Consider the following 23,930-nt stretch of genomic DNA (forward strand, 5'->3'; position numbering starts at 1 on the left):
ACCAACATCCTACGCTTGGCCCAAAAAAAGACAAATCTACAAAATGTGTTGCACTTAATCCACTGCTAAATTTCATTACAAACAAACAAGCTCACAATACAAACAAACAAACAAGCTCACTGTTCAGTGCAAGTCACAACAGAATAGGGAGCTGTGCAAACCAGTAATGCATAAATATTAATGGTCTCACAGGGTTTAACAAATAAGAGATTGCTATTTAATATAACTGTTTTAGGGGCTGATTTAAAGAATATTTTGTATACATCATTTGCTTATAGTTGCACAGAAATGATGTGAATGAAAACTCTTAAACCAGATTCTTAGAATAAGAATTGGTATAATTTTACTTGTCCAAAGTGCTATTGCTGATGTGAACATTCCCTAAGTTTGGGAGAGTTTCAGCATTTGCACATTTAAGGTTGGGGCCAGCACTGCAAGAGTGCCTAGGCACGCCTGTGGTGAATTTCTACAAACTCATATTTTTGGGTATTTACATTTCCCATTTCGGGGAAACTATACATACTCTCATCTGACAAAGGCTGATGTAACACCACACAGGTAAAAGATGAGGGAAAATCGGTTCTCTGCCTCTAGAGCCATTGTAACTATTCTATAGTACTCATGAAATCTTCTGTGAATCTAATTAGTGTCAAATGTAGGAGAAACCCTACTGGAGCAATTGTCTGCCACTCGTAGCCCTTGGCTTGTGAATTGGGCCTTCAGTACACATTTAATCATTATCTCTTACGTCACATAAGGGTTAAGAACTTATAGGGAGATCATTTGTTTATTAGTTGATAAGCCCCACTATGAACGTAAATAAGCACTTCTTTCATACAAGGAGCAATCACAAAGAGAAATAAATCTGACATTGCTCAAGGATGTGTGCCAGAACAGCAAAAGGCTATAATAAAGATAAAATTGGATAGCATAGATAGAATTCCAATGAACGCAAGTGCATAGAGTTATTTTACTAAGCAGCACTTTCCCTCAGACACTCCAAAAGGAAGGACACAATTCCCATCTTAGACCAGTGTTGTGCAAAGCAACTATGCACCTTATATGCTGAAATCATTTAAACCAATCACACCACATCAACGTTTATCTTCAGACTTTATTCTTTATTCTGAAAACTATGGAGAGTATTTTGGAAGGAAATGCTACAAAGACTGCCACGGTTGTGGTACATCGGCAAACAAAATAATCTAAAGAATAACCAATTAGCTGCATACAATACGCACTTCAAAATATCTCAGAAGATGAATAAAAATAAACGTGGAATACTGCGGAGGGCATGAGAGATCACATATGGGACAATGATGAAGATGTATTCCATCTTTCCTTCTTGTATAAGGAGGTATATTTTTAGAGCAGGTTTGAAGGTGGGGAGAGAGGTGATGGAAGGCAGAGAAGAGAATTAAAACGGTGTGGTCCAAGTAATTTAAAAGAACAAAACACTGAAGTTTGTGGAGTGGAGTTTTCAGCTGTTGGAGAGAGGGTACGTATTTCACAATGTTTTCAGCTAGGTAGAAAGGAGTCCATTTATTGTTTTAAAAACTGGCATAAGTAGCTTGTACAAAGCCCAGATTTTGGCAGACAGCCATGTACCCTGGTACGGAGGATGTGAGGCACCGATACATCCAGTAAGGCGATAAAAAGTCCTTGTAGCAAACTGTATTTTCTTATCTATTATCAAATGGAGAAAATTAATATAGTGAGTCCAACTAGTAAACGGTCGCAGTAGTCCAGTTTTCTGAAAGCCAGGACAGAGAGTAGTGCTTTGTTAGTATAAGAAGCGGATATTGGGGTGGATGAGCAATGTTGGAGTGGCTTTACGGGCAGTCTGAACCTGCTAGATAGGCCAGCTTGGCAGGGCCGGTGTGTGGGCCTTTTTATTTTTGGCCCCATTAGATGTGACGGTACCCAAATAATTAATAAAATAAATAAAGGAACAGCCTACACACGGTCCATTCAAGGTGGCCAATTTGACAACGTTGGACTTCCCGAAAAGTCAGTCCAGTCCTTTAATGAGGTGACATTTCATGCACCAAACTTTGCTTAACTTAACAAGAGACGAGTGCCTCACCTGTGGCAATCGGCAGATTACTAAATTATATATATATATATATATATATATATATATATATATATATATTGTGAGCAAGACGGTCTCATCCGTCGAAACGTGTCGAACTTTGCACTTGGGATAAATAATAAAACTTGTTCCTGAATGAGACCCCACGGTGTCAGCGCCTGTTTATCATCGTGTAAACACAGGAGTGGAGAGTGTATATATATATACAATTTCAAATCTTTATTTCGATCTGGTGATCATAAAAGATATACAAAATATCACATCATTAAAATTCCAAAGTATCAGTGTATCATTGGTATTAATACATAAGTTTAAAAAAGAAGTAATAAAACAGGGGTAATAGTAAGAAAGGGGCAGGGCAGGGAATTTCAAGGGTCTCTTGCCATCTTAATGTATCGGATTCGGGCATGGCACATTGCAGTTAGGAATTTAGCTAAGGCAAACACAGTTGGCGGTGATAAATCTGTCTTTAGGACTCTGAATGCCGGTAGAAATGTTCTAAATCCCAGGTTTTTAAGGAGGGGGACGAGCCAAAATTTCCTGCTTTTTTGATAGGCTCGACAGAAAAAAAATCACATGTGCTTCATTCTCCTTAGTGTGGGCACATGCAGGGCACGTCTCTGTGGGGGACGGGTGGCCCATGCTTTGGAAAGGACATCAGCGGAAGGGGCCCGTACCTCCATTGCAGAAATAGTTTTCTTGTTAAGACAGGGGTCATGCCATCCAAGACACTTTCGAGGTTGTATGAGTCTTTAATTGTGATAAAACGATGTGTCAGAGATCCCTCTCGTGCGCTGTCCAGGGCTCGGAGAAGCATTTTGTCATAATATGCTCTGGAGAGCACTTTCCTTGGGAACATGGTGCTTGTGCTTTCTGGATGTGACCATAGTTCTGGTAGTCCAAGGGTCTCACAAGTTCTCCTGATATAATTTATCCAAGGGATCTTGGTGGCGTTGGGGTGAGATAGAAATTCCTGTAACTCAGATCTGTAGGAGGTAAGATCTTGGCTGCTCCAGATACGACGCCAGAATGTTAATGGTTTGAGGCCTAATTCCTCCGTGATAGGCCTCAGACCCAAATCCAGTCTCAGGGGCAGGAGTGGGGTATTTGGTGGGAGAGCAGTCAGCTGCCCTAGGAATTTGTTTTCCGTGGTCAGCAAGTTAGATGATAAATTGTGACCTCATATCTCTCCCCCATAGGTAACTCCCCCCCGCGCATGGGCTTTATATATTTGAATAGCGGGGCTAAGAGGGTGGTATGTTGACTTAGTCGCGATCCTCATGATACCACCCGCCCTCTGGGCCAGCTTCATATTCGCTTTAATCTGATGAGCCCCCCACGTGAGGTTTTGGTTTAGGGTTATCCCCAAATACTCTATTGTGTGTACCCTTTCCAAGCGCACTGTGCCAAGCATAGGATTTGGCCGCTTGAAGGACATGGGGTTTAAGATCATAAATTTCGTTTTCTGGGGGTTAATTTCGAGTCCCCTTTCTGTGCAAAATTCCAGAAAGGCGTCTAACACCCTCTGTATGCCCATCGGGGATTTGGACAGGAGCAGGGTGTCATCCGCAAACATAATTGCGGGCACCCTGCTACCGGTCAATTTTGGGGCATCGGTGTTGGCAATCCCAGTCAGGTGCTTGATTACCCCGTTCACAAAGAGGCAGAACAAGGTTGGTGCAAGCACACAACCCTGTCTCACCCCTCTGTGAACGGGGAATCTTTCAGTTAGATTACCACTTCTCCCGCACCTGACCCGTGCAAAGTTGTTTAAATGTAGTTTCATCAGGATTGCAAGGATGTCTTTCGGAACGCCTAGCTCTCCCATTACCTCCCATAGTTTGGATCTTGGCACTAGATCGAAGGCGGCACGTAGGTCCACAAAGACCGTGTACAAGGTGCCGCCCGCGATCAGCGCAGTCCTCCAGTACATGAGATTTAATCTGAATATTTGGTCAATTGTAGAGACCCCCCCTGAAGCCTGCCTGGTATGGGCTAAGAGTGTCTGTTTCCTCCAACCAGTTCTGCAACCGGTCCAATATTAGCCTACCGAAAAGCTTTTGCGAAACATCGATAAGGCTTATTGGGTGGTAGTTGGCTGGGAGCAGAGGGGATCCCTTTTTAAATATTGGGACCACCTCTGCGCCCAGCCAGGTGTCAGGGACCTCCATACCCTTAAGAACCGCGTTAAATATCAGCAGGAGATAGGAAGAACCGCGTTAAATATCAGCAGGAGATAGGGAGCCCATATCCCTGGCTCCTGCTTGTAAAGATCTCCTGGCACCCCGTCAAGCCCTGGGGCTTTCCCTCATGCCAACCCTGCAATTGCAGCGCGAACTTCTTTTTCCGTGAAAGGTTCACCCTCTTGGTTGCTCGGAATAGTACAATGGGGGGTACCTTGCGACGAATCCACCATTGCATATAAGGATTGATAGTGCTCTTGGCAATGTTGGGTTCGATTGCCGAGGGGAGATCTTCTGACCCATTATCGACTAGCCGCCAAAATTTACGAGAATCTTTCGTAGCTAGTGCACCAGAGAGTTCCTCCCAGTGTTTTTGGTCCCATTCGGCCTTAGCATTTGCCAACAATGTCTTATAAGCCCGTCTTCTGGCTTTTATCTCCTCCCGGGATCTACGCGCCTTTATTGCGAGTAGAAGTTCTCGTTTTGAGATATAATGCAGACCATGCATCAGACACACTGCTCTGCATTTCATTACTTTAAAATGTCTTAGTAAAAGTACCTCTCTCCTGCAACTCCGCAGCGCTAGCACAAACTGGAGACACTGCTGCCTGGTGAGACATTTGCCAAATAAATATATTTCACGCATCAAGCTGATGGCAGAATGTATTGTATTATGGACAAAATCACGCTATTTGAAAGACATGCAACAAATTCCTATTTACAAGCAAGATTACCTAGCTGGTGCATTCTGGGTCCCGTGGTCATCCTGCTACGGGCCAAAGTCCACTTGGAATTAATTGTAACACACCCACCTGTGAACAAGGCGGAGTTACGCTGAAACGCGTCAGGACCAATTAAAGTGTGTTTAAAAAGCTGCAGTGTTTTGGACGAAATAAAAGTCTGCTTTCTGCATCAGACAGAGTTGGGCTCTGATTGTTCGTTGTTGTTTGCAAGATATTGCTTTTAAGCAGGATATCCATTCCTGCTTCAGGAGCCCGCCCTGCAGGTTCGGAGCCCCCGGAAAAATTGAACCCTTTTGTGATTATATATATATATATATATATATATATATATATATATATATATTATCTCGCAGACCATGCATCAGACACACTGCTCTGCATTTCATTACTTTAAAATGTCTTAGTAAAAGTACTCTAGGATGTAACACAATAACTACACATAGGCTCAATAAAGTGGAAATGTCTTTAACAGCTTAGAGTGTTAGAAACAAACAGATGCATCACTGCACCTTAAAGTTCCATAAATAAAATGTTAGCACTCGCTATTCCAGCAAATTGGATGTGCAGGGATCAATGTGGGAAATACAGCAAAGCCAGAGGGAACAGAAAACATTTGGCTAACGTGGCAGAGCAAAACAACAAAAGGAGCTCATGCAGTCTTTTGTCCATGGACAAACAAATATGGGCATTCCTTAAGCAAAGTGAAAAGGAAAGCATGCAGAACTGAACTCATTCATATGCATAAGCAGCAGGCAGAAGCATGTGCAGCCCTGCTTTTTACCCTCCTCCGCCCAGCCTAGATGGGCACAACAGAGGTTTTATAGCAACCTGCAGAGAGATGCCAGAGCTAAGCTTTAGAAAATAATAAGTCATTTCTAAGGAATGGGTCTCAACATTCCAGAACCATAAATTATTTTAATTATTTGCTTGGCACACAACAGAACGTCATTTCTAAGGAATGAGTCTTAACATTCCATAACCATAAATGATTTGCATGGTACACAACAGGACCAGTTTTATGTTGCCAATAAAGCAACGATTGGTAGTGTTGCTCGAATCAATGACACATACTGTATCACCCTCATACTTGCATGTTAGACAAAATAACCCAAGAAGCACTCACATTTAAACATCTATATTACCAGATGTGACATGAACCAGACTTCAGTCCAGCACATATGCTTGACATACGTCTGGCCTTCTGGAAATCGAGGTATGAAGGACCATGGGAATCACAATGAACGCAAGACCAAGCCCCTAAATCTTCCTACCGAAAAACCTATGAAAATCCTATGCGACAACGTTACTCGGCACGTTTTGGGATACCTGTTCAATCCCAACCACACCCAAGATGCTGAGGGATGGTGCAGTTTCGTACCAGAAGGATTCTAACTCCGGCATGTATCCAAAACTGCCTGAAGCATTACATTCACTCTTCCACCCCCTTTGACAATTCAAAATGCAGTTATTGGACCCCGAATTAACTTCAGGGCCGATTTTACTAATCAGCTTACTTGTAGTCAGTTGGTCATGAAATGTTTCTTATACGGTATCTTACTCTCACTTTGTTTTAGGATCACATTTAAGTCTCTATGACTTCCACATAAAAGCTTTTAAGAAACACATGCTGCTCATTTAGGGGCATATGTATTCAAACCTCATTTTGCGAGTCCTTAATAGCGATTTTTTGCAAATCGCTATTAAGGACTCGCAAAACGCAACGTATGTAGGAATCACAATAATAATTGCGATTCCTACATATTCCTTAATTGCGACTCCAAATTGCGAATCGCAATTAAGGAGTACCTTCCCACTCCATTCCTAGAGGCCCATAGGAATGAATGGAAATTGCATGCGCAATTTGCCAGTACCCAATGCAATGTCAAGGGTACATTGGTTCCAAAAGGACACCTTGTTGCACCCCCTGAAATGTGCATGTGCGCCACATGGCACTTTGAAAAATGCAAAAAGTATATTTTTATAGGAAATCGCAATTTACCACCAACTTGAAGTTGGTGGTAATTTGCGATTCCTTAAAGCAATATCGCAATTTGCGATGACTACAAGAATAGCATTTAGGGAATCGCAAATAGTGATTCCCTAATTGCGATTACCCATAAGCGAATTCTTAAAGCTTGATACATTGCATAACGCTTTTTGGAGATCGCAAACGGGCCGATTCTGCGAATCGGCCAGTTTGCGATCGCAAAATGTGTAGATACATCTGGCCCTTAGACCTTTATTAGCCTACATGTCCCCTAGGGATCCTCCTCTCAGTAGTAATTGAGCAAGCTGCTAGGCACAGAGGACTTGATAATCTATCTAATAATTACAAATCTATATCTTCATCAAGAGATAATGTGGTATAACAGAGCAGAAGAGGCATTAAAATGCTCAACCTTTAAATGCAACCATTGCCAATAAGCATAATGGATAGTTTTATTCTACAACTTACTTTATTCCTGCAAAGTCACACCAAATCACATCACAGTACCCTGTACAATAATTAAAACCAAGGAATATAGGTGTGGGCATAGTCTATGAAGAGAGCTGCTCTTTAAAAAAAAGGCATGTTCAGTAAGGTAGGCACACAGTTTTTCTTGAAAAAGAAAGTGTTTATTTTGGTTGAAACTCATTTTTAAACTCATTCACTTGTCCACTGCCGTCCAAAATATGGGTCCTAATTACATTCCCTTACAGCAGCCAACATAAGCGACCTGATTTAAACCAATAGTCTGAAAAAGAACCTTGTACAAATGTCACACCTCACCCCTTATCCACTGTGTATATACATTTTTTCCACTCAAAGCAGCTAGGTAATGCATGGACTGACATTAGTGTTGGCAGGTAGTTTAGCCGTTAGTTGTGAGAACGACAGACAACGTTACATGAATAATGATCCCAAGACTTTGAAGTCTTTAAACAATTCATAGTATATTTATGTAAAGAAACAGATCACATTTGAATATGCATTGTAAATGTTTAACCACTTTGCTGCTAGGCCTTTCACCCCTGCTAAGCCTTTTTTTTGGCTATTTAGGGTAGTTCGCGCTTAGGACCCTGTAACATTTTGACCACATAAGGTATCCACGCCAAATTTGGGTCCTTTTCTTCCAACATCATAGAGATTTTAAAGGTACCCAGGGTTTCTTGATTCCCCTGGAGGGGACCCAAAAATTAGCCAAAATACAGCTACATTTTGTTTTTTTGGGGGAAAAAAAAGTGCTGCAAATGAAAGTCTTTTTTTCCCTGCAAATGGTATCAACAAAGGGTGTGTGGTGCTGAAATCATCTTCCCAGTTTTCAGGAACGGTCAGACTTTTGCCAGAAAATCACATTTTTTTTACACAGTTTTGGCATTCTACTGGGACATAGCCTATTTTTGCTATTTTTTGTGCTTTCAACCTCCTTTCAATTAATAGTAAAAATGGGTATGTAGGCAATAATGGATCCTGGAAAGCTATACATTTGAGGAAGGTAGATGACATTCTAAATTCAGCAAGGGGTCATTTGTCTAGATCCTTTAAGGTTTTCTTTTAGAAACTAACAGTTGAAAATGGGAAAAATTGAAAATGAGTTGAAAGAAACAGCCATTTGTGCCAATGTTTTCACCTGTAACTTCTTTCTAAGTACGACAGATTTTTGAAAGCAATATACCATTACATCCGCTGGACCCTTCCGGTTGTGGGGATATATGGGACTTGTATGTTCACCAAAAACCCGAGGAACCCTAAACCAATATCTGAGCAGCATCTTGCAATGGTTTTTTATTGTATACCGGGGATTTAGCAATTAATTTGGGAAAATATAAATAGTTAAAAATCGGTATGAAAGACACCTATGTATTTCTGAAATGGTAACATAATATAGAGTTTAGAAACGGTAGGTATTTGCACATATGCGAAATTTTGGGAACCCATACTAGCCTGTGAACTATAGGACATTTTTCCAAGTGAGTTCCTTTTACACATTGTCTTACATTTGGAAGGTAGAAATGCATCGAAAGTCAATAGGTAATAACAGTTGCTCTACAAATCTGTGTTTCCTTAGGTCTCCCGATAAAAATGGTACCTCACTTGTGTGGGTAGGTCTAGTGCCCGTGACAGGAAACATCCCATGACGCAACATGGTAAAACCAAATTTTTACTGTGCAAACTGACTCTTTTTTGTTAAGTGTCTAGCTGTAGATTTTAAACCCCATCTCTGCCTGCACATAGGGAAACCTAGCAAACCTATACATTTTTTGAAAACTAGACATCCAGGGTAATCCAAGATGGGGTGACCCGTCTGGCTCTCACCAGGTTCTAATACCCAGAATTCCTTGCAGACCTCCATTTAAAAAAAAAGAAAAAAACATTTTCCACATATTTCTGTGATGGAAACTTCTGGAATCTGCATGAATCCACACAAATTTCCACCCACACCCATTTCCGAAAGTCTTACGATAAAAATGGTACCTCACTTGTGTGGGTAGGCCTAGTGCCTGCGACAGAAACGGGCCAAAATGCAACGTGGACACACTACGTCTTTACAGTGAATACTGACCCTTTCTTTTTGCGAAGTGCCAAGCAGTAGATTTTGAACACTAGCTCTGCCAGCACCTAGGGAAACCTAGCACACCTATACATTTTTTTAAAAACTAGACACCCAGGCAAATCCAGGATGGGGTGACTTGTTTGGCTCTCACAAGGTTCTGTTACACAGAATCCCTTGCAAACCTCAAACTTTGTAAAAAAACAAAAAAAACACATTTATCACATTTCTGTATGGAAAGTTCTTGGATCTGCATTGGTCCACAAACTTCTACCCACCCCGCATTCTCCAAAGTCTCCCGATAAAAATGTTACCTCACTCATGTGGGTGGGTCAAGAACCCGCGGCAGGCATGGACCAAAACGTATTGTGGAGACATCAAAATTACCTATCACAAAACAACCTGGTTTTCTAAGGGGGGCACCTGGGTTTTTGGCCCCGGGCTTAGCAGCAATCTAGGGAAACGTACAAAACCCATATATTTCTGAAAACTAGATACCCTGGGGAGTCCAGTGAGGTATGGCTTGCATGATACCCCAATGTATCCCTACCCAGAATCCCCTGCAAACCTCAAATTTAGCTGGAAAAAAAAAGTTTTCCACACATTTATGTGTGGGATCACTGTGCCGGCACACATGTCCTACCACCCAGAGTTCTCCTTGGTCTCCCGAGTAAAATTATACCTCACTGGCTATTTCTTTGGGGGGTGGTGGCATTGGGATGCCCATTCTGGGCAGCCCCCTCGCCTACGTATAACAAGCCAGCATGATCGCAGGTGCCTAGTGGGCTCTTTAGCCCCCCACCCCAGGGAGCGGATCAGGGGCTACTGCCCCCATCTGCCTCGAGGGTGGGGCAAACAGACTGTAGCATCTTTTTTCGGGGGGGGCATTGGCATACCCATTCTGGGCAGCCCCTACACCTGAAATTTGAAAAAAAGAAATGTACCCCTGGTGCCTAGTGGGCTTTCTGCCAGTCGGGGGGGGGGGGAGGGGCCAGATCAGGGTCTTCTGCCCCCATCTGCCTTCGGGGTGGATGTAGCATTTTTTTGGGAAGGGTGGGGCAGAAAGTAGTTTGTTCTCTTTGTGGGGGGTAGGGTGGGGGCATTGGCATGCCCATTCTAGGCAGCCCCCGTCCGTGGCCTATAAAAAAAAATCCATGGTGCCTAGGGGCTTTCTGCACCCCGGGGTGGGGGCAGATTGGGGGCTACTGCTCCATCTGCCTCCCAGGGGGGCATAGAAAGACTGTAGAATTTTTTTGGGGGGTGGGGGCATTGACATGCCCATTCTGGGCAGCCCCCACCCCTACGTATATTTTAAAACATTCCCTGGTGCTTAGTGGGCTTTCTGCCAAGCATGGATACGCTTGGGAAAGGTGCCATTGGAAAGGGGAGATTCTCCCCTTTCTCTACCAAGTGTTTCAGTGCTTGGGGGCGGAGATAACCTCACTAGCACCAAAACAACAAAACAAACTAATTTCCAGTTTCATTTTCATTACAATGACGTCAGTACGCCATTGCGCGATAATCATTGCAATGAAAATGCAAATCGGCCTAGGAGGTTGGGGAAGCTCTTCCCCAACCTCCCGAGGCCAATAAAAAAAAAAAGGGAATCCCTCTGCGGTCTGCAGCAGAGGGATTTAGTACCCCTGTTCTCATGAAAACTGGTGCTCCTGACGGAACCATTATGTCATAAGCACAGAAAGGGGTAAAGGATCATTAGGTTGTTTATTATTAACAGTCAATGAGGTCAGACACAAGTAGAGGACATAGAATGTGGCTGAACGGTTTCACGGTCATCAATTGTACCAAACCAAAAGTAACATATGCACAATAAACAAACCGAATGAAGGGTCGAGTCTTGATAATTCAGAGCTCTTGCTATGCTTGAAATGGAGTACCTCTCCAGCTTAAAACAATAGGTGACCTGTAGCCCCATGGAGTTTGGAAATGATGCAGAATTCATTTTGTTTATGATATTCCTTACATCTATTTACTGAATTGTAGGAATGTGGTTTTCTGTTACAATACTACCACTCCCCCACACTTTTGTTTGATTTTGATGCAACTTTGACTGAATGTGCACTGGGCTCCTGCTAACCAGGTTACCAGTGCACGTGTTCTTTCCCCAAACTGTACCTTTGTTTCCACAATTGGTACACACCTGGCACACATATAAGCCCCTTGTAAAAGGAACCAGTGGTACAAAGGGCCCTGCTGAGCCAGAGCGGCTCTCTAAGGGATGCAGCATGTATTGTGCCACCCTCAGAGACACCTAACCAAATACATACTCACTGCCATTGCAGACTGTGTGTTTTGGTGCAGCTAAAACTGAAGAGTAGAAATGGCACAGATCCCTGTGTGCCATGCCTACAAACCACTACCCACGGCATAGGTCACCCCTCTAGCATACCGCACAGCCCTAAGGCAGGGAGCACTATACCACAGGTGAGGGTTTAGCTGCATGGACAATATGCCCCTACAGTGTCTACCATCATTCTTAGACATTGTAAGTACAGTGAAGCCATATTGAGTACATGGGCTGGGAGTTTGAAGTTTGGAACTCCACAAGCCCCTGATGGCTTTACTGAATGCTACGAAGTTTGGTATCAAACTTCTCAGCATAATAAACCCACACTGATGCCAATGCTGGATTTATTGTAAAATGCACTCAGAAGGCATCTTAGAAATTCCCCTGAAAAACAACCAACTCTCTAGTGTGTGACTGACCAGTCTCTACTAGCCTGCCACTTACATACATGTTTCTGACCCCCTGAGGTGGGAGCCTAGCGCTCCCGTGGGTCTGAAACAAATCCTGCTTGGGTTGGAGGTGCTTCTCAGCTACTCCCTAGCAGGAACAGCTTTCAGGGCAGTGAGCCTCAAAGGCTTCCTGCCCTCTGTTATGCTAGACAGAGCCTCTCAAGCTAGTGGAATGTCTGCCCCCCTGACCAAGCCCCGCTTTTGGTGGCAAGGTCGGCGGGAAAATTAGTAGGCAGAAGAGGAGTGTCACCTCTCAGCCAGGACCACCCCTAGGGTGTCCCGAGCTGAAGTTACCCCCTGTTCGAATTGGGGGCCTGTAGTTGGCACAGGTAAGTACTTGTGACAAATAGGGATCCTCTCCTCTAGTCAGAGTAAGGGGGATTACACTCCTAAAATAACCCCTGCTCACCCCCTTGGTAGCTTGGCACAAGCAGCAAGGCTTTATTTCAGAGGCGTTGTAAGTTAAGCATTTGTAACCACATACAGTAACCAAGTGACAACACTAAAAATGGACAACACACAAAGTTTTTTATATCAAAAATAGGTATATTTTATATAGAGTTACCACAAGACCAATAAACGACAAAAAGAATCCACAGTACTATTAGATTTCAAGAGTCCTTGAAAAAAGGCTTAAATCAAGGTTCTGTGCAAGTCGGTAGCCTGGTCCGGCTACAGCTTTGTTAAAAATAACACAGAGTCTAGCAAATCCAGCGGACCGCGTCGGTACGGGCCAACTCAAATGTCGACAGACTCAGTCACAGTACCTTTTACTTCGGGCAGCCGGCACGGATATGCGAGCCGGTTCCGGTGTTCGTTGCGGTGCACAAAGGAAGCGTTGCAGGATGCGTTGTCCCTCGATGGGGTGCAGGCAGCGGCCCATTGACAGAGTCGGTGGATCCAAGGCTTACATTGTCGGGCGAGACGGTGCTTCGTTGCAGTGCTTGCAGCTTGCGGTGCGGCTGCAGAGCCGGAGTTCGGGAGCTGGCGTCGATCAGTCCGGACAGCGGTGCGAGTCGGGCGGTGCGTCGCAAAGCGTGCGAGGCGGTGCCCAACTCCGGTGCGGTCACAGGACTCTGAGTCAGCAGCAGGGACCGCTTCGGTCAGACCAGTACGAGTCGGTGTATCGAGGCGTTGCACGTCGCGGTGTCTACCAGTCGCGGTGCAGGCTACGGCTCTGTGACGGCGTTGGTGAGCTCAGAGCTTGAGTTGTTCGAGGCGGATGTTGCTTGATGCGGTGCCTACAGGACACTGGGCCGGTCGTGTGAGTCGGTCACAGCTCCCTGCCTCTGTAGCCACTGAAACAGCGTTTCCAGCAGCAATTCACAAAGACTGGTGAAGTCTACTCAGTCCTGAGACTTCGGTCAGGGGGCAAGCTCTCTTCCAAGCCCTTGGAGATCTTTTCACAAGTTGAAAGTAAAGTACACAAAGTTATTTTTTCTCTCTTTGGCAGTCAGGCAACCACTGCAGGCCAATCCCCCAAGCAGCAGCTTGGGAATAGTCTCTCCTCAGTTTCTTCAGGTTCCTCTCCTCAGCAGAGGTTTCGTCTTGTAAGTCCAGAAGTGATCTAATTTCTTGGGATCAGGATCCCAATATTTATACCCCAAAATCCTTTGTTCTCTTAGGGGAGTGGGGCCTGTGCCCAGTCCAAACCAGTTCTGAAGCACTCTGTTTACCAGACTTCTCCTTTCCTGTCACAGTGCAGGGCAGGAACATCAGACGCCCCACAAGAGGTGGAGCCAGCATTGTGGAAGGAAAGTACAGCCCTTGAGCACTTTGTTGACAGTCTTCCTTCTCTTCTTTCAGTGTGCAGGGCAGAGACATCAGTCGCACCACAGGGGGTGGAGCCAGCACTGTGTGGGGCAGGCACAGTCCTAATCAGGTTCCAGGTGCAACTCCTCCCTCCCATCTAGATGCAGATCTCTCTATTCACCACTGGGCTGACTCATTCGGTCTCCTGGAATCCCTCAGCCCCGTCACTCAAACTCCAGACAAGGAATACACAACCTCGCAGAGGCAAGCTTAAATGGTTAGGCACGCAAATACCTACTTTCTAAAAATGGTATTTGCAAACAGAATATTAAAATGAACTCCACTAAAAGATGTATTTTATTATTCTGAGTCCAGGCATACTAAACTCGAATGTCTACCATGTTCTCCGAGTCTGCTAAGATTATAAACATGTAATAATCTAGCAGCCCATTCTGGCCTATGGAGAATAGGTAGCCTTGCAATAGTGAAAAACAAAAATGGCTGTAATTCACTATTAGAGCATGCCACACACATCAGGGCTTGTCCTACCTTAATGCACCCTGTCCGTGGGCCTACCATAGGGGTGACTAATATGAAGCCAAGGGAAGGTTTAAGGACTGGCAAGTGGGTGCACTTGCCCAGTCAGCATGACAGTACCAGACTGCACGCAGGCTCTGCAATGGCAGACCTTAGACACATTTTACAAGGCCGCTTCTGTGGGTGGCACAACCAGTGCTGCAAGCCCACTAGCCAAAAAACTAAAAGGGTCTTGACTCGAAATCTCAGCAAGGCTGAGCCAAACTATACCTAAGAAACGATACAATTGCCAGTGCTGAGAACCTTAGTTTCAATTTTTCTTTAAACCTGAAATATGGTTAACATGAATGTAACATGGAAACCTGCTTTATGAATTGCAACATATAATTTTATTGCTTCAAAGGATTATTCAATTTTAACACATATTTGTTTTATGCAGGGAAAAACAAACTATATACATTTATATACAACAATGAAATGTTAATATACACAAAAAGTTCAACACGCTATCCTTTTCAAACATTCTTGGCCAAACATTCATCCAACAACTCATACACACACATACTAGTCCCGGTGTCAACAGTACTATACAGAAAGATAATTGATCCTTATTTTTTCAACACTTTGTAATTCTTTATAAAGTTCAACAAAAGAGGGGAACAACAAAATTATTCCTCCTATTATTTACAAAAATAATTGTGGAAAAAGGATTTTTTATATATGACCCGGGACCGGGTCGGTCGACGCGTTTCAAACCCCGTCAATGCCAGGGTTCTCCTCAGGACCAATGTAAACTCAATTCCTGGATTCAAAGCTCCAAAAACCGGTGTTTTATACCAATGGTTGTCCTCCAATACACACAAGAGGGGGCCGTTTTTTGTGCGGGTTCTTATTTCGTGGGGCCAGCTTCCTTTTTAATTTTAGATGAGGCACCGCTTACTTCGCGCTGGGTCATAATTTTGTGCCGCTGCGCTGTAACACGCAATGGACCTCCTCACAGTGGGCTCGCTTCGGTAGGTAGCGAGCCCACTGTGAGGAGGTCCATTGCGTGTTACAGCGCAGCGGCACAAAATTATGATCCAGCGCGAAGTAAGCGGTGCCTCATCTAAAATTAAAAAGGAAGCTGGCCCCACGAAATAAGAACCCGCACAAAAAACGGCCCCCTCTTGTGTGTATTGGAGGACAACCATTGGTATAGAACACCGGTTTTTGGAGCTTTGAATCCAGGAATTGAGTTTACATTGGTCCTGAGGAGAACCCTGGCATTGACGGGGTTTGAAACGCGTCGACCGACCCGGTCCCAGGTCATATATAAAAAATCCTTTTTCCACAATTATTTTTGTAAATAATAGGAGGAATAATTTTGTTGTTCCCCTCTTTTGTTGAACTTTATAAAGAATTACAGTGTTGAAAAAATAGGGATCAATTATCTTTCTGTATAGTACTGTTGACACCGGGACTAGTATGTGTGTGTATGAGTTGTTGGATGAATGTTTGGCCAAGAATGTTTGAAAAGGATAGCGTGTTGAACTTTTTGTGTATATCAACGTTTCATTGTTGTATATAAATGTATATAGTTTGTTTTTCCATGCATAAAACAAATATGTGTTAAAATTGAATAATCCTTTGAAGCAATAAAATTATATGTTGCAATTCATAAAGCAGGTTTCCATGTTACATTCATGTTAACCATATTTCAGGTTTAAAGAAAAATAGAAACAAAGGTTCTCAGCACTGGCAATTGCAAGCCCACTAGCAGCATTTGGATTTACATGCCCTGGGCACCCTCAGTGCACTGTACTAGGGTCTGACAAGTAAACCAAATAGTCAATCATGGAATCACCAATTAATACATCCATTTACAATAAGGAGAGCATATGCACTTTAGCACTGATCAGCAGTGGTAAAGTGCCCAAAGTCATAAAATAGCCAACAGGTCAGAAAATATATAGGAGGAAGGCAAAAATCTCAGGGTAACCCTGCAAAAAGGGCCAAGTCCAACACCCCCTCCTTACAAAATCGTTCATAATAGATGAAAGGGTTTTAACCAATAGGATTAGAGGATACCCCCTCCCCAAAGGGTGTAGTCACTCTAAAGGTAAGCAGCCCATTGGCTATTACCTGCCAGTACCTGTAGCACCCCTAAAGTGAGTATTTAGGGGCAACCCTACACCTTGGTCCTCACATTCCTGGTGACCTAAAGAAGAAAAATGCCCAAAGGACTGTGCAGCAGCGAAGACTCCAGACGACAACTGACTTGGCCCCCGCCCCACCGGCTTGTCTGCAGCCCTCAAAGAAACCTGCTCGAAGAAGCGATTCATCTTGCAGGCCCAGCAACCTCCACAACCCAGGGAGGGCGGTCTGCCTTCCCTAAAGACCAAGAGCTCCCAAGGACAGCGGCCCTGTCCACAAAGAAACCAGCACGAAGGACTCCCTTGCCTTCTGGATCCTGCGCACTCTGCACCAGACGCCCACGGCCCAAGTCTGAATTGCCCACTGGTCCAGTTAAGTCTCTCCAGCGATCCCGACCACGAAACCATCCGTGGCTGACCTCTCCTGGACTCCACAAAGAAGTCTGCAGCATCAGCACAGGGGGTCCCTTGACTAATACTGGCTCCGGTGAAGATTTTCCAATGTCTTAAGGCACACCTTTATCCTCAGCCCCCCCAACTTTGGGGAGCCCAGCCGACGGTGCACAGGTGTCCACCGACATCTCAACTTACCTGCCCAGTCATTAGTCACATTCTACCAGCCTCCTGGTCCAGGCCTGCAGCCTCTTTGTGAAACCAAATTCCCCCATTCACTTACATAGGGCACCCGACGCGGTCTCTGCACCCTGTGCCGCTGGTGGTGAAAGCTTGGTGCGGTGCTGCTTTGCGCTCCCCAGATCCGTGCTTACTTATAAACTGCCGGGCATGTCCCCTGTAACTGAGTGTACTTACCTGCAAACTATGCATCTCTGATCACCCCAAAAACTAACATTGGGCTTCGGGCATCCTCTTTGACTTCTGCACCCGGCCGCCAGTGCAGTTGGTGGTGCAGATTTGGTGTCCACTTAAATCGTACCCTGTGTTGGTCTAAACCCCCGAAGACTGGGATTGTAAGTTGTGTACTTACCGGTTAGTGTGCATAACTGTTTTCCTTCAATAGTATTACATTGTATTTCTTGCTATTTCACTAAGTGTCTATTTTTCTACGTTGCTAATTATTGCTGTTGATTGACACCACAAAGTATTTGTAATACTACTGTAAAGTATTCCCATTGCTATTTGCAACACATTCCTACTGTACTTGAAAGTATTGCAAATCTGAAATTGATACTTATCTGCAACTGAGTTCTTCTTGATTCTAAAATAAAAGTAACAAAGTAATATTTTTGTACAAACATTGGACTTGGAGTTAGTCATTGAGTGTGTGCCTCATTTCTTGACTGTGTGTGTACAACAAATACTTAACACAACCCTCTGATAAGCCTAATTGCCCAAACTACAACAAAAGACACTAAGGTATTATCTGCTTTAGGCTCTGTAAAGTCTCTGGGGATCCATTCGACTCTGTGCACACTACACCTTACTTCGGTATGGTATACACAGAGCCCGCTTTCTACATGAATCACAACAGAAAGGTGTTTCACCTATGAAACAAATTAGATCAAGTATTTCAGTGGCAAAATATGTGATGAAGAAACCACCACGCTCTGTCTTTTTTTTTGCTTTTTGAGGGCAAAGAGGGGTACTTAGCACAGGCCATTATTTTGTCGATTTGAAGGTGGGGGGGGGGGGGGGGGGAACACAAAATGTTGCCAAGGAATGGCCTTCTGCTGTCAGTGCTTATGTTTGGTCTAATTAGATATTGTATTTTGTGGGCGAGACAAAGCTTAGGAGAGCCATGACATTTGTTTTTTGCAAGAAAGGGGGCAATCCTTCACCTGGATGAAGGACTACTTTTCACCAGTATTAGGGGGTGGAGATAAACAGGGGAAAGCCATCTCCACTGGTGTCAATTAAAGGCCTTCTGCAGGTACAGTGTTATTCACGCTAAACCTCTCATAAATATCCAAATACTTTCCTAATTTACTTCTCACGTAGAGGAAAGCAATGCCGTCCTAGTGACAGCAATATGTTTACCGCGAGTGTCTTACCCGCTTGGCCTAGCACCATAGTGATGGAGTGGCAACGGATTTGGAGGCTGCTGTTTTCGAGTGCAGCTAGCACAAGAAACGCCGGTGTCGGGACAGGCCAACAGGAAAAAGGAATCCCATGGAGGAGTTTAGAAAGAGAGAACTACAGGTAAAGCCATAAGAGACATCACCAGTACTATACATTTTCTGTGTAAAGGATAATTACATTGCTTCTACATGTGTATTATATTTTCTGGGTGTAACACATGTGATGTCTTGTGCTAAGTGTGTCTCTGAGCATATCAGCGAGAGACAAGGACACAGAGACCTGCAATGATGCCGCATATGCCTTAACGAGGGAGAGGGCCTGTAACAACTTGTGTAGCCCCAAGTACAAAGACTGTAATGCTATTAGAACCATCAATCCATTGAGTGTAGATCGGTCTAAAAGAAAACAGGGCAAAACAAAAAGACACGCATTGGAATGTTGGAGCAGATGCTCTGTGCCAGCCATTTTAGCCCTTGAGTGTCTTCAGTAAAACGCACAACATTCCAATGAATGCAAATCAGACAGCTGTATACTGCCATCAATTCTGTATTTTTATTCCCTCCTAGTCAGTTGATATCGATCTTGGAGATTCATAACTAGTACCCAAGACAAGCTTCATTACAGTATCAACCCACATATTCCTCCTCTTTCTTCCCATAACAGCTGCCTGTGAAGATCACAGATGTGTTAACTAGAGTGTTCATCTACCTCACAAAAAATGTCTATGCCGAAAGACATGATGGAGAAAACACTTTAGAATCATCCAATTTCCTGTGCAGAAGATTGCACGTGAAAATGGTTCTTATCCCAGATACCACAACTTCCTGAAATGAAAGAGTCCTCAAAAGCAACCCAATCATTTTGCATTTATAATATTTTTAAAGCGTTCCACGTTTTGTGTAGTCCAAGACAGTTTTTACTATGCTTTTAAAAAAGTAGCCTCCGTGTTGTGACGGATTTCCAATGTTACGTATTTTACCATGTTTTAATTAATTACCCTTCAATGTACTTTTTATAGGCAATGAATACTTTGTCACAACTGTGTTTTATCACTTCTTTATATTTAACTCACAATAAAGAACATTTTTAAGCCAGTGCATACTCTTTAGAGAGATACAACTACTGACAAAAGGAAGTCGAAACGGCTAAAAGAAAAATGAAATGTCCACACAGCAACTCATTTGAAGGGTCTCACCAGCCATTGGAACACATCTGTAAATATAAGATTAGTCTGCAAATAGCTTAATGAACCTCTACAAACCTATTGCTGCATATGTAACTGGACAATTAAAGAAATTCTTTATCAACCAAAAAGTTACTATTTCAAAATTAAGGCAATATTAAAGGAGAGAGAGAGGATGGTTAATCCGAGATAACAGATATGAAAACGGGATACTGGACTTAGATCCCATTAACTTTTTTTATCACCTTAAGATGCATTATGCAATACTTGCAAATATTGATACCTGCCCTCACATATTTTAAGCAGCTGGTTTCATATCTGCATCTGCAGCACAATACATTTATTAGGGCCTGCTCCACGGAACAGTTTTAAACTGAACATCTCCTATTCAGTTAAATAGCACCCACTATTTCATGAATATAGAAGGTTAGTACTTAGACTTATTGTTCATTTGAAATATGTGGTAAAACTACAGCAGCCCACTGTCGAAATAAACTTAAAAGAGTTTTCAGGGTACTATCCGTCATTTCTATGACAAAGTTAAATCCTTCCTTTCATTTACTTTAGTCTCCTCTATTGGAAAATATTTTAATTCTAAAGCTTCTATTCAAGCAACAGATCGTTCAGGAGAGCCTCTCTTATTCACAAATACATAATGTTAGTGCACCAATAGTTCATTGAAACTCTATGGAGAAGCTGCAGTAGAACACTGCAGAATCAAACGACAAGCCCCTGCTCCTTGGGGAAGTAATATTTTACATAGCATATCAGAGTTTTTATTTACGCTCATGGCTAAAGATAATATTTCTGAATTTATAGAAAATGTGACCTCATTTTTGCTTCTAGAGCACTGACCATCATTTCCATGAGAAAATCATGTGAGAACATTTTTTTCTCTCAAACATACCCCATCAATCCTAGCAAGGTGTCAGATTTTCTCACATTGTGAAATTGCCCTGGAACTCAGCACAACTCCTAAAAATTTTGATGTTACCACCCCAAAAATTATTTATGACTAAAATCTATTATCACTCTTTCTATAAGCCTTAAAATCATTCTCCACAATAGAATAGAATAGAAGGGTTTTTGTATAGCGCATGGCTACCCGGAAGCATCCCAGTGCTGTGTGGTCAACTAGAGTGGGGACTACCTTCTATGGAAAGAGCCAGGTTTTAAGTTGTTTACGGAAAGCTAAGTGGTTAGGTGGTCTGCACAACTGCAGTGGCAGGCGGTTCCACAGCCTGGAGGCATTATACGAGAAGCGTCTGCCTCGGCTTCTGGCCTTCCTGACCCTTGGTACTGCTGCGAGGTTCGAGGTACATCTCATCCGAGCGAAGGCTTCTGTTGGCCTTATAAGGGTGTATCAAAGATTTGACAATAGGGGCCCCATTCCACTTAAGGACTTACGGGCAACGCACAGGGCCTTAAAGTTGATGCTTTCCTGCACCGGTAGCCAATGGAGCAGGTGTAAGGCTGGTTTTGTAGAACTTAGTTTCTGGGTTCCCATAAGCAGTCTTGCAGCAGAATTTTGCACGGTCTGCAATTTTGAAATGACATAGTTTGGGGCGCCCAGCTAAAGGGCATTACCAAAGTCTAATTTTGATAAGATGAGCGCTTGAACCAAGATTTTTCCGCTTGATCTGGTAATAGTGGCAGAACTTTGCAAATCATTCTCAGCAGGCCAAAACAAAGCACAGTGGTTTTAGTGGCCTGCACCTTGAATGTCAGATCTTGGTTTAACCAGACACCCAGACTTTTTAGCTCTGTTTTCGGGTATTGGTGCTGATCCAATACAAGTTGGACACATAGTGTTGGCTATAAAGTTTAATTGGTTGCCGAGTAACATAAGCTCAGTTTTGTCACTGTTGAGTTTTAAGTAGGAAAGGCTCATCCACTTGGTGACTTCCTCCAGGCAGTGGTGGAGATCCAGGGGCATATGGCTGATCTGGGTCAAAGCCACCACCAGCGGGGTGTCATCGGCGTGACTATATGGATCCCAAAGGGGGCAACAATCTCCGCCAGTGGGTGCATATAGACATTAAAAAGGGTTGGGCTCAAAGATGAGCCCAGTGGGACTCCACACTTGAGTGGGACCGGTTTAGACAGGGCGTCACCTGAAAATACCTGGAAACACCTATCCTCCAGGAAGGATTGGAGCCAAGATAGCACCTTGCCGGACACTCCTATATTCCCGAGACGGTGAGCCAGGATCTGGTGGTTCACCGCGTTGAAAGCTGCGCTTAGGTCAAGGAGTATTATGGCAGCGGTGCCTCTCAAATCAAGAATCTTCCTAGTTTCTCCCACCACCGCCAATAATGTGGTTTCGGTGCCTTGCCGTGGTCGGAAACCCATTTGTGAGGGGTGGAATAGGTTATTGGATTCCAGGAACGTGGAGAGAGTATGGTTAACTATTTTCTCTGCAATTTTGCCCATTGCCGGGAGCAGCGAGATAGGATGATAGTTGCCCAAATCTGCCGGGTCCAGGTTTGGCTTTTTAAGCAGGGATTTTACCATAGCTTTCTTCCATTCGGGGGGGGGGGGGGGGGGGGGGGGGGAACAGTCCCTGATGTAAGGGAAGAGTCGATCAGACTGGTCATACTGGGGGCCACCATAGACAATGCCATCTTCAAGATGTTAAGAGGTGCAGGGTTCGGTGGTGACCCTGACTATCTTAGATAAGGTAGCTAAGAATGACTCCTGAGTCAGCAGTGTGAAAGTCTCCAGATTGTACTTATTTCCAAGCTGGCCCGTGGCAATCCACTCAGGGGTGCCATTGTCTATTTGAGGGAGGTGCTTGAGAATATTGTGAACCTTGGTGGCAAAGAATTCTGCAAGTTCATTGCAGCAGTCTCCTGACGGATCGGGTGCCGCTGGGGGATCTGGGGTTTTAAGAAGTTTTTTGCAAACAAATCCAAACAAATTTTGCACGGCCTTGTCACCAAAAAACAAACTTTCCACCTGAATAATCCTATGTAAAATGCAACATCTAACAAACTATTTTTTGACTTTCACCCTCAATTTTAAGGGTCTGAATTACAATAGCAATATTTTCCAAGGAGGAGGGCACGTATAGGTAGGTATTAACCAGACTGGATTACGGTCCTCGGGTTCACCTAAGGACCCTCCTGACTCCACCCTGGTCAATACCTACCAGGAGTGCCATCCCCTTTAATATTTATTATGCAGGGGTCCAACAGTAAACTCAACCAGAGGCTCAAAACTATTAATCATTAAAATATTATTCTGTTTATTTCAAATTAAATGGAAGATACTGGTACGATGTCAAGAGGTCCTGAGAGAAGGATTCATGCACCTTTGCTAAGAGCGGGTGGCTGCCACTTGAAACCACATGAAACTTGACCATAGAATATTCAGATATACGTGCAAGAAGAGGTTGGGCTAGTCGCACTTAATTTCTTAAATCAACAGAAAAACTCAAGTTGTAATGTTCTAGCAGATTGTCTTCGCTCAGACACAACTGTTGAGAATTAGATAGGCTTGCCGGTAATTTGAAAGACTATGATTTCCCCCCACTAACCTCCTGCCAACAGAACCGGTCCAGGGAGAACCTGGCTTGGCAGTTCGGGCTGGACTGTTATCAAGGGGAGCAGGGTCAAGCCTGATTTGCATATGGCTGGCTTTTAACTGGAATGACATGGGAGCAAAACAATGGATTTAGGCCCAGTTGTCTGTACTGGTGGTTTGACATTGTTCAACATTATGTCGATCAATTGTTCTTTTTGCAACAGAACCCACTTGACATGGCCATAGGCTAAACAGAAGGTTTGGCCTTTGTATGTACCATGTGTTGAGTCTGCCTGCTTGTTGCAACACATGAGGTGGCAAACTAGACCTGAAAGTCATCCACCGGGGTTGGTGACCACAAGTATAAAGATTGGACTTCAAGTAAACTTTCTAAAATTGCATGTTATGGGCTGGATCTGAACTTTTTTATTCTTTTTAATTAATGGTGGTAGATTCA

The 23,930-nt window shown here is 43.7% G+C and overlaps 1 protein-coding gene across 1 annotated transcript in view; it reads right to left on the reverse strand.

The window, feature by feature from the left end:
* Nucleotides 1-23,930, reverse strand: part of RIOK2 (RIO kinase 2) — a 149,342-nt gene that overhangs the window by 82,619 nt on the left and 42,793 nt on the right. The gene's annotated exons all lie outside the window — the stretch shown is intronic.

This window comes from Lissotriton helveticus, chromosome 2_1 (assembly GCF_964261635.1).
Source record: "Lissotriton helveticus chromosome 2_1, aLisHel1.1, whole genome shotgun sequence".
NCBI lineage: Eukaryota > Metazoa > Chordata > Amphibia > Caudata > Salamandridae > Lissotriton > Lissotriton helveticus.